At 36.1% G+C, this 15,246-nt stretch overlaps 1 protein-coding gene across 17 annotated transcripts in view; it reads left to right on the top strand.

Moving 5' to 3' along the window:
• The window catches only part of ARPP21 (cAMP regulated phosphoprotein 21), a 197,598-nt gene that overhangs the window by 73,295 nt on the left and 109,057 nt on the right, over positions 1 to 15,246 (top strand). Inside the window, exons 1-2 of one of the 17 annotated variants that reach the window (XM_027675709.1) lie at positions 6,582 to 6,595; positions 7,766 to 7,771. The exons of 15 other annotated variants lie outside the window; for them this stretch is intronic. The gene's annotated coding sequence lies outside the window, so the exon portion shown is untranslated. Of the gene's footprint in view, positions 1 to 6,581; positions 6,596 to 7,765; positions 7,772 to 15,065; positions 15,143 to 15,246 lie in introns of those variants that run through there. One more of the 17 variants, XM_027675712.1, reaches the window with a different exon arrangement.

Here is a 15,246-nt window from a genome sequence, read left to right as displayed (position 1 = left end):
TATCACATAAACTTTCAGTGATTTCACGAAACTGGCACAGTAAGAAAGGTTCACAAACATTTTGGGAGGGGAAAAAGATCTGTAAGTTTTATGGTACGTCCTTGAGATCAGGCTTGCCCAAGAGACATTCTGTAGATGAAAAACAAATTGACTCCCATCAGTTCCTAGAGAATCTCCTAAAGGACCAAGAAAACAAAAAATGTGGTGATTGTAAGGCTTTTTACCATCCCTAGTTCACATCTGGAACCAATAATCTATAATATAGGGGCAAACCCAGAAACAATGAAAGAAAGCTCCAACCTGAAATACTCTCCTGGGAGGTAATTTTGAGTTTGGAACATACTCAGAGAAGTGCTTGGCAGAGGAACTAAAGACCATTGAAAGACGTTTTATGTTGTGTCTCTTGAAACAAAAAAAAATTTAATGTACTTAAATTATCCCTTCAGACCTCAGGGTCTATATTACTATGTAATTATTTTCTTTTTTTTTTTAATTCCCTGTTGTGAATTGCCAGAGATTTCAACTAGGTATATGAAATTCGTTCTTGTACCGTACTGGTTCACATACTTGGACTGATACAAATATTTAGCATAATAAGTCAACAAGCATTTTTCATAAGGGATTATAAAACTGATGAAGTGGATGTAAAGGAAAATTATGCAGACATTTTTACTTTGAGAGAATCTGTAAAAGTTGCTAGAATGCTTTGTTATATTATGGTTAGTTTTGTCAGGTCGCTCGTGCAAACTCTTCAGTGTTTTTACTTAAATGAGAAGAGCTTTAGTTTCAGTGGAAGTATTTTCAGAATAGAAGAAGGTAAGTGGATCTCGAGGCCCCTAATACGATGTGTATAATACATGGGTGGAATTACAGCCAGCAGCCACACAGGATGGTGGAGTGGGAGGGTTGGAACAGTAGCTTTGGCAATCATAACTTCAGCTGGAATACTGTTAATTTTGCTGTGGCAAGGAGTCAGTGCAGTCTGATATTTGAATCGGTTGTTACAAGATATTAAATGTTCCCATACTGAGAAAATAACTTTCACTGAAATTGAAACAGGTTTCTCCTATTGCATTTGAACCCTTGGCAACCCAAAAAAAGTGTCTCTCCAGAAGTTAAACATTTGAGATATCTTTCTTACAGTACAGAGGACAATGGAAAAGCATCTGATAATAAAGGGAAGGGAAAGAATATCCTCTAGAGGAGGTCTTCTAGCAGTGTGTGCACTACCAGTGGTATGCAAGACATTTTACAATGCTCTATGAATGATGCTTAGACAGCCAAGTGTATTGTCATTCTCCAGGGATTAGCCTGTGGTTTGATGCTAGTGGTGGTACCCACCAAAAATATTGGAACTGCCTGTCTTAATGTCTCTGCTCTTAGACTTCATGCTTCCAAAGTTTTTATATTGAAAAGCCTTTTGAGGAGTAAAAAATTGTTACAAATTGTTTTAAAAGACTGATTCTAGTCTCCCTTATGAAATATCCATAAGAGTTATATTTTGCACTTGTGATTAGAGTTTAGACCAAGAACAAACTCTTCCCTTTTTAGTCCCACACACTGAAAAAAGGTCCTTTACATTGAACAGGCATTGGGGGGAGGCAGACGGAGAAATAGAGGCAGAGATCCACATTCATAGAGCTGAGCATGGGAGACATGCATCATCAGTGGGGTTTTTCAAGAAGTCAGATTCTTCCTAACAGTCAGTGAGAAAGCATTTCCCAATGAATTTATGTCTTCAGATTGATACCTTTTTTATGATATTGATGAACTTAAATGTAGTTAATTGATTTGTGGAAAGTTACAGGAGTAAGAATACCTTTGTATTACTTGTTTTACTTTGTGTTTTCTTTCTTGGTTTGGTTTTTAAATACTGCAAAATGTTCTTGCCAATACTCTTAGTTCTATATATCATAAGATGATGAGAATGTTTTTAGGCAGCCATATACATAGCAAATTAATGTGTCTCATTTGTGCATGTGCAATGTACTGAAATGTCACGATTCTTCATTTCTTAGGCAAAGTATAAATATGTCTACATGCCAGAGATTTCAGAAAAGTAATAGTCTTGTCATGCTCTGATTGTAGCCAGAATGTGAGAGATGAAAGATTTTTGGATAGATGACAAGATAGCCAAGAGTTGGGCCAGTCCTGATAAATATGAACATTTCTCATTGTGGAATTTTGATCTCACCAATTTCAAGCAGTGGATCACAATTGCACACACTAGACAGAATATTTACAAGTGTTGGGCTTCTCCTTCACTGTTGGTTTTAAAGCCATCACTGAAAAGATCCATCACTGGCTTTCTCCTGCTATTCTTTCTTTCTTTGATTTCAGAAAATAAGTGACAAGCCACTTGCAGTGAATGAAGCTTGATTCTGTAAGTGGTTTCGGGTAGATAGGTAAATATTTTGGGACACGTTGGTTTTCTGGAAGTTTTATTAGTCAGAGAAAGTATGTTTCAGACAGGTGATGTTTTTGGTAGACTAGTATGACTAGAACAAGTTTCACTCAGTTGACACTCCAAAAGTCCTGCCTCATTATTCCATTATGAGTTGTCAAGCCACCAGTATTGGATGCTGGAGGCTGCTTAGTCTGTCTCACTATTTATATCCTCTGTCAGTGCCTTGGTATTTTGATTTTGTAAGGTCTAAATGTTTCCCAGAAAGAAGGTTTCCAAGAAACAAGAAAGACCCTTTGTTGAACCTAGCAGTTGAAATTTAGGCAGTTCTATCCGATAATATCTTTAGGAGACTATTAATCTTTCAAATTCTAACCTTTTTGGTTGTATGACAAAAAAATGCATTAGACATAAAGTAACATGAGCAATTACACTTGGCAGCCTTAGCACCTGTCTTTGGCCATGGCCATATACAAATGTAAAGAGCCTCAGATTTTTTATTGTTAGATATCCAGTTAGACTAGAGACAGGCTAAAACTTGTCTGGCTTTGAGATGGTAATGGTTCAGCTAAAGACTGGAAAAAGCCAGATGAAGGAAAAAATGAAAGAGCAGTAAACTCTCTATTTCTTATTCTTCAAATAAACTTATAAAAGAAAATCAGGGATTTCTTAGCCTTTTGTGGCTTTGAAATTTGAAATTCCAGAAGCAGTAGTGTGTCTGGATACTTTTATAGGAGAAAACAGACAAAGGAAGACTTGTCCAGTGACTAGAAGTTTTTGCTCTTTAATAATTGCTCTGAGTCTAAATGGATAGGAAACTCAGGGTTGGGGGATGAACTGCAAAACTTACATATATAAATGCAAAGCTCTTCAAACAAGAATGAGTTTGGTGGGATTGGGGCTGTTTACTTGATATTTTTTTTTTTTTTTGGTGTGGAGTTTTTTTTCTGGGATTTTTTGTTTGTTTTTGGTTTGGGTTTTTTGTTGGAGTTTTTTTTTTTTTTTTTTGAGAATGGTCTCTGAAACTGGAAGTCATAATGATTAGTATTCAGAGTTGTTGTAGTAGTACTTAAAAGGTTAGGCAAGTCCTGCTGATTTAAGAGTTGTACAGTTTCACGGGCTTTGTCTGTATCGAGAAGATGAAATGGGTATGGGAAAGTAATAAACATGCAAACTGAATAAGTTACACAGAGCAGCAAATGTCATAAGAGGTACAAGATAATGTCTTTTTGTATGTCTTATGAAGATAAGTTAGGCCATAGACCTCTTATCTCTCTTCTGGGGACAGGGAAAGAGGGAACATTGCTTCCCTTTGCACTGAATTTGCCTGTCTTCAGAGTCCATTGTCATTTAGTATTATTTTTAGTATCATATTGTTGTAGACTGAAGATTTTCCTTTTGACTAGAGAAGGTCTTGCTATGGCCTGTTAATGGAAAGTGTAAGGTCTTTAAATTGTCCGAGAGACACAGGTCTTTTCTTGGCTGGCTGCATTCGGAACTGGAGACACAATAAAGGGGATCTAATGGTGTTGGTGTTAGTGCCCATTGCACTTTCCATAGCAGAGTAATAAATACCAGGGATAGCAGATTTGTCTGCATGGGATTTTAAAAGCATATTAGTGTTAAGTACTGCTTTTCCTAATACTTGGTGCTCTCAGCTCTAAATACCAAAATCACCATGGACTTAAATAATTACAACACATAGAAATGATAATATTCCTCCTCCTTTTTCTTGCCCTACTTCCTTGTATCTTTTTCTTTCTTTTCCTCCCTCATTTTTGAAACAAACAAGGAAATTAAGTACCAAAACTCCATTAGTGCAACATGGCAGTTGAGAATGAAACTGTCAGGGTGGCTGCTTATGGTTCCCACAACGATCATAACTAGGCTAAATTGCATAAAACGTAGAATATAGCAATACGGAATATTCTTTATAACACATTATGCATGCTGTGGGAGCCATCACTTTGAAAATCTTGACTTCTGTGTTTTTAAAATCTCTTTTGAAATGTAACATCAATGTATTTTTTTTTCTTTTGCATGCAAATTTTTTTCTCTGCCCACTGGTGATAAAAATCAGGTCATGAATGCCATCCTGGTATCCCTGTGAGCCCTGCATAGCAACCTCCTTCATTTAATGGAAACTGATACAAGAAGAAATAAATAACAGTATGTAGCGAATTGAAAAGGCTAAAACAGTGAGCTCCATTACAGCCACGTTGCGTTTCAGTACATTCCAAATGATCTCTGATAAATGTTTTTAGATAAACAGATTGAAATATTACTTTCTTGGCTTACAGACACACGTAAAAGGATACTTAAATTACATTTCTGTTTGGCAGACGTGTAGCATCATGCCATTTTGCAATCTAGCAAGCCTTTGGTTCTTGTACTGCCATGCAATTAGCAGTTTCTGTGCCAAGGCTACACCATGTAGATACCAGGAATGTTATTAAAACCCTGAACTGAGCAGAATTAAACTTGCAATGATTGCTGAAGCTGACCTCACCAAGCTGCTATGGCAGCATAGCAAGTCTTGCTCTGTTCACTTGTCTAATGGTAGGACTCCTGAGCAGTAAGTCATCTCCTTTTAGCCTGCTTTCAATCTCATCCTTTTTTCATCATGTTTGATTTGATTTTAATGTTTGAATGTTTTAGCTGTCAGACAAATGAAGACTTTCATATGTATTGTACAGAACCAGAAAGATTGATCGGAGGCTGGTGATGCAAGGGTCTGATTATTTCTGCTCAGTTGAAGGAGATAGTTTCATTTTCAGTGTCAGCATTACTGTAATTCTTCAGGTTTTCTACCATCCTCCTCCTCTTACGACTCCCATTTAAATTAAGAGGAGTTTTTATAGAGCAGCAGGATGATTTGTAATCAAAAGCCCGGTATTGCATTTACAATAATTTTGGTTAATTTGCTATAATTGGAATTCGAGTGCAGAAATTTTGTTTAGTTGTATCTTATGATAAGAAACTGTAATTTTCATAACTGTCTGTGATATTTTGGTGTCTAGGTGTCCTTGGAGGTTAATGAATGTTTAAGAGTCTTTATTCTGTATTTATTGTTATTCTTTACTCTTTAGTCTGTTTTCTGATTAACAGAATGCTAATAGGAGCTTTACAGTTTTAGTAGATATTTGGTTTTGTCCCTAAACCTACTTACTGCATACTTGTATCATATTGGTTGGTGAACTTGTTTCCTCTATTATGGTAGCTCCAAGCAGCTCCTGTCAAAATGTGGAGGATACTGGATAAACACAGATTAAAAAGTATTTCCCTCATCAAACAGGATGCAACTGATTTTATTTGGTAATTCTAGTTAAAATGGCAAATTAGGCTTTAAAAGCAACTACACCTTTGCATGGCTTCACAGGTGTTAATCTTGAATGCTGATAATCTTGAATTGGTGCTGGAAGGTGTACCGTGAGACAGTAGATCTGACAGGCACAGCTTCAGGACTCCTTGTTTATAGGTCAAGATGAGGTTTACTGTTAATAAACCCAACTATTTTTATGGTCATATACTAACAGGGAGGTCCTAAATTGTACATTTGTTTTCCATGAGCTGGCTGTCTAACTCAACAGCGCTTTTAGGAGAAGAAGATTCAGAAGAGAGGTAGAAAGAAGAGAGAAATATCACTGTTCCTTGGGGTTTTGTCCATTTAATTCTCTGATGCAAGAAGTATTCCTTAGATGTAACAATCATAGGCTTGAGGTGGGTTCAGATCTCTGTGCATGCAGGATTTTCTGAGAGATCGGGGCTTTTCTGACACAATTCTCAACTTGAATCAAACCTGGCTTTACTGGTAGTGTTGAACCTTTAACATATTGGACTGAAGGGTGTAGTTATAGGAGCTTCTGGTGGACCTATGCTTGCTCCTTCCTAAATGATGGATATTTTCTAAAGATAAGTTACTATGCTGTTTAAAGGACCACCTGTACAGTGCCCTTAAGTTCTCTGACTCATGACAGCTATGGATCTAATTCCAGCACTGAACTTACTGCTAGATACTTTCTTTTTTGAGGTGTGCAATAATTTTGCTAACTTTCTTTTCTGCTGGGCTTCTAGAAAATGAAATTTGTGAGATTATTATGTATATGTAGTACATGCGTAGTGTTTATCTGTAAGAGCTGTGAAATATCACCTGTGTGGCATAGAAGCCATGGCAATAGGAAAAGGAAAAAAGTTCAGCCCAGTTAATCCTGATCGACATAAAGAAACTCAGCAGACATTCTGGAAGTGTGAATTTTAAGAAGAGAGAGAACATTTCTCAGAGATACAGCTATTTTAATTGAATTATTTTGGAAAATAAGTGAAATCTCTTAAAGCAGCTGAAGTTAGTATCAAATATATTTTGTTATAGAGTTAGTATTTCAAGTCCTCTCTTAAGTTTAAGATATTGCCATAACTTTTATACTGTCAGATGATTACTCATTTAGTCACAAAGATGTTTCTTATGGTAACAAAAGTTTTGGTATTTTTGGCTGGAATTTTTTCATTTCCATAACAGAGTGAAAATATTCACTCAGTCATATGGATTTGTTTGAAAGTCATGCATAATTGAAAGTTAAGTAATTCTCTAGCGGAGTTGCTAGTATGTGGTTATTTACATGTGCTTCTGCTGGTATCTGCTAAAAGTTGGAATATCTGTAAGCTTGCTTATACTCTGCACCTGTGTATAACAACTCCCTGGGTGTTTTAACCACATTTTGAGACAGAGTACATCTACTAGGGATTTAGGGGAGGGGAGAAGATGTTTGATTTTTTTTTTTTAAATTATTACTCATCAACCAAATGTCATAATTGTGTGATTTTGAATATTTTGTGATTTTGAACTTTGCTTTATTCTTCTGTGTGAAACTGCAATTCTCTTTCCTTCTTCCCAGTGTTTCAAATTGAGCAGCAGATACAGAATTTTAATCTGTATTTGATCCAAAAGATTTGTTTTGCTGTAGAGTGTCATAAATTAAGCAAAGCATACACTAAGCTACTGCTTCTGTTGTCATTTGTGGAAAGTTCGCAGGCATTTAATTTTTAATATCAGAAGAAAAAGGCATAAATTCTTGCCATTGCACTTGGACATGTTACAATTAAACATGCAAAGGATAAGGTCTTTTTTATTAGGAAGGGTCATTTGCAAGAAGGATCACAGTTCCTCAGAACTGGACTTACAGTGACAGAAGTGGTTATTGAGTTGCCCTTTCTTATAGTTGTTTCATGTTTCATCAGCCTTTGAAAATCTTGAAGGCATCAAGATAAATCCTGAGGCTCAAATAGCATAGTGTTACCTATGAAGAAGAAGTAATTAACCAGACTTTGTGTTTTACACAACATGATGGTTTCAGTTCTTGGAAGGGAAAGGTCAGCCTAGACTCAAAATATAGTTAAATAGGTGAAAAATACTTAATTTTCAGATGGACTTTTAAAAATGTTTAGATGGAAAAAAAAAAGTCGCTGGACCACTATGATATACATAAGCAGCCAGTATGAAATTTTCCAAAGTACTCATTAAATTCTGAAATCTTAGAGGCGTCTTCTTGAATTTTTATGAAAGCATTTTATTTTTCCAAAAACTTATAAATGAAGGTCCTGTTAAGCAGTCTCATTTAAGGGCCAGACTGGGACACAAGTCTGGAAATACACCTTTACTTAAAGAATCTGTAGCATAGAGCTATCTCCAGTATGTATCAATTTGTCATAGTCAGTAAAGTCCTACCACCCCCGTTTTTCTTCTTCAGAATTCATACAATATATTCTCCTCTGCTATTTTGATGTTGTACTTGATAATCATATTTTTGTTTACTCTCTGATACTGAGCACAGCAATTCAAAAAATGTGATGATATGGCCATTCTGCAATGGAAATCAAATGTATTGCAGGCTGTAGAGCTTTGGTCCCACACCTCTCTCCTGTATTTTAAGTCTCAGTATTTTTAGATCATTGATGTAGTTAGTGGTTTTTTAGTGCCAGGTAAGACAGATTGTTTCACAGCAGGTAAACACAATTTTTGATATTATAGAAGTTTTCTTAAAATCATATTTGAACTTGTGGAGACTTCAATCTCTATAACAAGATTTAAAGTACTCAAAACCTTACTGTTTTTTTTATTTGTTTTTTGAATGGCCTTTTGAATTAAATATATATATATATTTCTAGCTTAAATTTAATAGCACATTTCCTTGGAGATATTTGCTTGAATATTTGATTTCTTCCATGTATTCAGTGCTCTTTTATTAGTTTGTGTATCATGAAGCTTTCAGGCTGGGTGTATGTAGAGTGGCCAATTACATTTTTGACAAAAGTGCTTAGGTCTTTCTCATAAATATGTCATAATTTCTTCCCTGAAAAACACAGTCAGACATTGAAACACTTTTTCTGCCTTTTCTTTTGTTCACAGTATCACAGGGAGCCTGGAATTGCCCACTGGAAAAGGCAAACATTATGTAGAAACCACAGGGTTTCTGGCAAGATCTTTTCAAGCCAAAGCTGCAAATATGTGAACTGGCGTTGCCTGTTCTGTAAACCTGAGCTTCTGCCTTTTCTCTCTTGACTATTGTAACTGTATCTGAAAAGGATTTTTTTCTCTCTCTGGCCATTAGGGTGACAGTATAAATACCTGATTGATATTTTATAGTTGAATGTTTTTGTTTGTTTCTTCAGGAATTGATTGCAATGCTTAGCATATTGTAATGATGCTGCTAAGGAGGAAATGTGATGTATATCAGTACACACCTTAGGATGGGTTTTAATATAGAGGGAGGATCTCTATTTCTGCAGATGGCAAGGGAATTGACAAAAGGTCAACCTTGATTTGTTTGTTATTTCTACAAGTGAGCAAAAGTTGAGGATATTTGGCACTTCAGTGCTTGGAGCATTGCGCAGAAATATGTAATGGTTTCATTAGCTTTTATAACGTGCATTTAATCATTAGGCATTTTGACTTCTCACTTATAATTGGCATTTTTCTTAATTTTCTTCTGAAACCATGACAATATAGAGTATTGAATAAAATCCTTAGCATGCTTAAGGCTTCTATTTCCAATGTGTGGTATTTATTACTTAACTGCATTGCCTGAGACCAGACAAAATTGTAACCAACAAAATAGGATGAATGTATTTTCATAAAGTACAAATATGTGTATATTCAAATGTAAAGAGATATAGATTAAATAAATAAAATATACATTTTTATATAGATATTTATATCTGTTATATGTGTTTGTGGCTTCTCTGTAGTATTAGGACAGAAAGATAATGTTTCTGCCTTAATTTTCTTTTTCTTCGGAAGGTCTTCAAACAGTGAGAAAAAGGGGTTGTGGATCCGATGCGAAAATATAGTCCTTTCAAGAGACAAAGTTAAAAATGGGGGATCTCCAGACTTGATTGAAAACTATGAAAATCTTGTCCATACATTATGTAAGATTTTAGACAGAAGAGCAGTGTATAGCAAAATAAGTGATGAGACTTGTCTGTGTAAGCTGTTCTCACTTGATGTTGCCCTCCTAATTCTACTAATACACAAAAGAAGTCATCAACAAATAATTTATATTCCAATATATTTTCTGATAAATACAATCAAAGAAATATTAGGAATGTTCCATTGTTGATAAAGATAAATTAATAAAATGATATATTAAAAAGCATAAAATCATTTTGGACTGGAAACTCTCAAAGGGTGTATCTAGCCTTTATTGGCTTTAATAGAAGAGACTTGTTTGGAATATGAGCTTAGAAAACTTACTCTGCATTGAAACAAACTTGATACAAATTGTCTTTGAATATGGAGAGTATAATTGCATTTTTTTCTAAGCAGCAAAGTGTGTGGGGGAAATGTCTTGTACTGTATGATGGGGTTTTTTTGGTTTTGTTTTTTAACCTTAATAGCTTTTGGTTTTGTTTCTGGAATTAAGAATTTTACTTTTGCTGCAGGCTGGTTTTGTTTCAGAAAATGGTATTAGGACAAACAGGAGTAGCTACTATGTTTAATTCCAGTAATCAAAAGAGATTTTTGGAGGGAAATAATGTGGGATTTTTTTCTTTCAGTTCTTATTTGAAATTTCTTTGCTGTTTTGCAGTCACTGTTTGTCTGCTAAGGCAATTCTAGTTGTTAAGCTCAGGTCTGTTTCATCAGCATAATGCTGCTTTGCTCTTAGCAATTACTTTCTTTCAGGATTTGCCAATTAAGCTGGTGCTAGTGAAAATGCACCTAATTTGTCAAGAAATGGCAGGATGAAATATAGAGGATATTATAAAAATTGGGAAAGAAAAAATCAGAATAAGCATTTGTGAGACAGTGATACTTGGACAGTTCCTGATGCTTTTTCATTCTGTTTATGCCTTCTGGTGATGTTAGGAGAAGTGTAAACTAATTGGTCATAAGTTATGGGCCATCTAATTTCTGATTGTTATGTATTTTAAAATACTGTGCTAGTAGTGTACTAAATTGTTTTCTTTCTTTTGTTTAGGGATGTTGTGGGTTTTTTTCCTCCCTGGACTCAGCTGGTTTGTGTTTGGTTATTAGTGAATGAGGAAAGATGGCTTAGCTGGCTGCTTGTTTATTACCTGCAATCTGGTTAGACTGAATTATTCAAAGGCATATATGCCCAAAATGCAAATGTGTGGTGCTTGGGTTTTCTAGTCAAGTCCTTAAGCTTTAGGAGGAACTGAGTAAAGAAATAAATTTATCTTGTAGTTCCTGTGTGTAAAGCAGAATGGACTTAATCCATAGTTACCTGAGAGAATAGAAATGGCAAAGATGAGGCATCAAAGGAAGAAAGAGTAGGGATAACTTGAATTAGAGAAACTAAAAACGTTTCAAGAACTTCTGCATTAAACTCACATTAAATATGTGTATATTCTATTCAAATTAGAATTAATGTAAACTATATATTCTCCCAGATTTCATTATGTGTAGCAGTTTATCATGAAATAACACAAACTGTTTTAATTATCTCAGCCTATTCTGGGTATCTGTAGCCCCATCAGTTCAGTCTGTGATGGCTCCCAGACCCTGCAGTAGCTCTGGTTGCCCTCAGTGCTGCTGAGACCCCTCTGTGGGGAACCCAGGCTCATTTGTGCTGTGCTGTTGATCAGTGTTTCATATTGAAACAATAGTATTGCTTCTGGGATGTCCTTGTGTTATTCACTGTCTTTAAACTGGCTTTAGTGTTTGTGGAAATGGAGCTCCTCTAGTGTATTCACCACTGCATGTTGATAGGTGGAAGAACATCTGTGTCCAGCGTGCAGTCCTGGTGAAATGGGAGGAAATATTAAAGCAGACTGTCAGTGGTTAAAAAAATAGACTAGATGTAGATAGTAATGATAGTAGTGTAGACCTGTTTAACTGGCAATTAAAAGGAATGGGCTTCTTTAAACCTAACAACAAATAATGAGGTGATGTAGTTATTATTTCCTACAGGAAGACAAAACTGTTGAGAAATTAGTAAAGCTAATTAATCCTAAGAACAGCTATTGGCACAACAAGAAAAATGTACAAAGTAGTTGATCTGTACAATGGGGTAATGGAGAATATGTCCTGGCAAGGCAGTGAGATTATTGAGCATCCTTACAGTAAGATTACTAAAGCGTTCTCCCTAGACCCCCTCTAATTGTAAAATAAAGCTATCAGTCTCTTAAGAGGATTCTGTGATATAATTGTCTTTGATAGCTGAGAAATAGATCTGATTATCTGGGAAGATGAGTTTCAGTCTCTCTTTCCATTTGAATTGTGTATTTTCTGATGTTGGCTATTGTTTTCATTACAGGATTTAAGGAAAATGACTCTTGTGTATTTCAAGGAGACTTGTGTGCATTGAAAGGAGGGCTAGGTAGCTCTCTGTCCCTATATTTGGAGTCACAAGTGCTGTGCTATTTTCCACCACCTAACAGTGAGACCAGTTAATTTAATGACTTTGATTTCAGGGAAATTTGTCAGGTTTTGTCGGGGAATGAGATGCAATTTGGCATATGTGTTTGAAATGCATGAGGTGGTGTCGAAGGCTGGGCTAAAGCAAACAACTCATTCCAGTGGTACTGATTTGTACATCTGATTAGCTTGTTAAAAGTTTGGGTGTTATTCAGTTCCTACTAAACTTGGGTGATTGACATTTATTAGCCAGATCATTCAAATCCTCATATCTTTTCATGATAATCCTGGAAGACTTCAAGTGATCATTGTGACAGATAAAAGAGCATTTTTTTCAAGCCTTTTCTAAAGTAATAAAGCAAAGCAGACTCTCCCTAAAGGCCATCTATATTTATTTTCCTGGGTAAAGCTTCTAGCTTTGCAGAAATACAACAAGCTGGAGGGAACATCATTATTGCTTGGCTGAAGATGATGGCATTGACATGAGGTCATCTGATAGAGGATTAAAGTGGAAAAATATTAGTGGCAATCTGTTAAGAACAAGAGGATCCATTTGAAAAAAGGAATCAGGTGTAAACCACAAAAAGTTGATTTGCTTCTGGGTATTTTCTTTGGTTGTTAAACTCTTCTCATTCTTGCTGTAATTTTTAAATACCAGGTTTCATGTGCAGACCGGGAGGAGAGCCAGTTCTATTCCAAAATAAATGCTTCAGCTGGGATGCTGCTCCATATCATCTAGTTGCCTTTTAAAAGACAACTAGTTGTTGCCTAAGGTCTCAAATCTAGTCCAATGTATTTCAATCTGCCCTGTTTTCATCAAATTTGACCACCATTGGCACTGATGATAGATTGCTGGTCTCCTTGAGGTTGGTCAATGGCCATTGTGCTGTTGCTTGTACGGAGATGCTCATGTTTCTGTAACTATGGAAAAAAAAATAGTGTCTCCTGACAGTCTCTGCTTAAGTGCCATTATTGGATGAGTCTAAATGACTTTTTGCTTGAAAATGTCTGTGGCATGTAGGAGCAGAAAATATAGGCAATCACTCTATCTGTTTTTTAGTGATGATGAAGAGGGGACAACATGAAGACAAGATTCTCTTAGATTTGCTTGATGGTAGAAACTAGAGTATTTAAGTAAATGTCAAATAACAGGAAGTTTATGCTTTAGGCCTTGAGAGTTTGTCAACATTGAAAGTTGTGTCTCCTGATAATCTTACGATAATACCATAGTCTGTTTCCAGTGGTTTCCAGGACTCTGATGAGTGAGTTAGGTTTGACTCATTATTGCTATCTTGTATGAATGAGGTATATATCACATAGTGGAAATCATGACTGACAGCTCTGCTTCCAGCTCATGGGGTCTTACCATTCATGAAAGTGGAGAATCACTATGGGATGAGAAGGATTCTGGTGTGTGGATATGGCCAGCATCAGCCAGTTTTCAGTAACAGGATCCATTCAGGTTGAAATGGCTTTTACCTCTATGCTTAGCAGATTTGTTTGAAGAAAAACCCTTGGATTTCATTCTGTCAGGGCTCAGTCCTGCCTGCTGCTGCCTGCTCTCAGCGAAGATTATGCTCTTTGGCCTTAAAGCTTGCTCATCTCCTCCCTGAGAGAGGATGTGTTGATACTGGGAGCATAATGATCTTAAAATGCCTGCTTCAGATGTGATACCTATGAGACCATCAAAACATTTATTATATAGTACAGAAAGGGCTTGCTCACCTGTGGTGGGTTCTAAGGGTTTTGTCAGATGTCTCTCTTTAATTTCAGTTGATGGTCAGCTCTCAGATGCTCATTGCATAGGGCTTTCTAATGTCTTTGCTTGTTTTTCTGTTCTTTGCTTTTTTGACAGCTCTTTTTCTGAGTATAGTCTTTAAACTCTTGCATTAAATTAAATGTATTCCTTCCCACAGACTTTTCTTGGAATCTGCGTGGTATGTGTTGTATGAATGTATGTGACCATATGCGCCTTCTTCCATCCCTTTCTCTTTGAGCTCTGACTGTATTTGCTCAAGCCTCAGTAGTACTTTCAGCTTCTAAAATGAAAATCCTGTTAAAAAGAAATCAATTTAAGAAAAAAATCAGCATTTCCATCCCACAGTGTATGCTGAGCTTATATTTCCATTAAAGTGGACCTACATATGACTAGGTGGGCCCCTGTATTTTCTGTTGCATTGCCATGGGCAATACTCAAGTTGCTTTAAGGAATTAGGGGCTGAAATTTTACTTCAAGCTCTGTAGACCTCTTCTAAGATCCCACCACCCCTATGAAATTTTGTTTGCTTGCAAATCAAGAAGGTGGTTTTTGCCTAGCAACAAGCTTTGCGGTTTCTACCTGGGGATCAAAAACAGAAGTGCATTTGTTCAGCCTTTTGCGTCACTTCAGTACTGAAGGTTTTGTCAGTCAAATCATCACTGACATTTCTGTTGATGCGCAAGGAAAAGAATAATCCGGTGTGTTTTTCCATAGCAATGCTGTCACTGCAGCACTGACAATAGTAAAAAGTGCATTCATCACTGAATAACCAGATATTCTGGAAATATGAATGTCTCATTTTTAATGGCTATTTTCTGACTGATTCCTTTTTGTTATTTATACTCCCTCAGAAATATTTTATAGAAACCCGAGTCCCTTTAAAAACCCACCCAAACAACCAGAAGTGTATTTTACGTATTGTAGTATGTAAATGATTAGTCATCACTTGTAAATTGCCTAATGTAGGAGGAGGAAATCTATATTAAGGGAAGGTGGAGAGCTCAATTTGACTGCTGTATGTCTCAGTTCTTCTCTTCTTTTTATTTCCCAGAAGATAATAAGGAGGGATTTCTGTAAAAAATCATCCTAAAAGACATTGTCATTGCAGGTTTGAGGGTAGTAGCTGCACGTTATAAGATTATTTTCCACTTGCTTATGCATTCTTGGGAAAATTTATGGATAGCTTTTGTTGTTTTAATTTAGGATTCTATG

The sequence above is a fragment of the Neopelma chrysocephalum genome, unplaced genomic scaffold, assembly GCF_003984885.1.
Source record: "Neopelma chrysocephalum unplaced genomic scaffold, ASM398488v2 Primary Assembly neopelma1_26, whole genome shotgun sequence".
Taxonomy (NCBI): domain Eukaryota; kingdom Metazoa; phylum Chordata; class Aves; order Passeriformes; family Pipridae; genus Neopelma; species Neopelma chrysocephalum.
The sequence above is the reverse complement of the archived record's forward strand: the minus strand, read 5'-3'. Positions and strand labels throughout refer to the sequence as shown.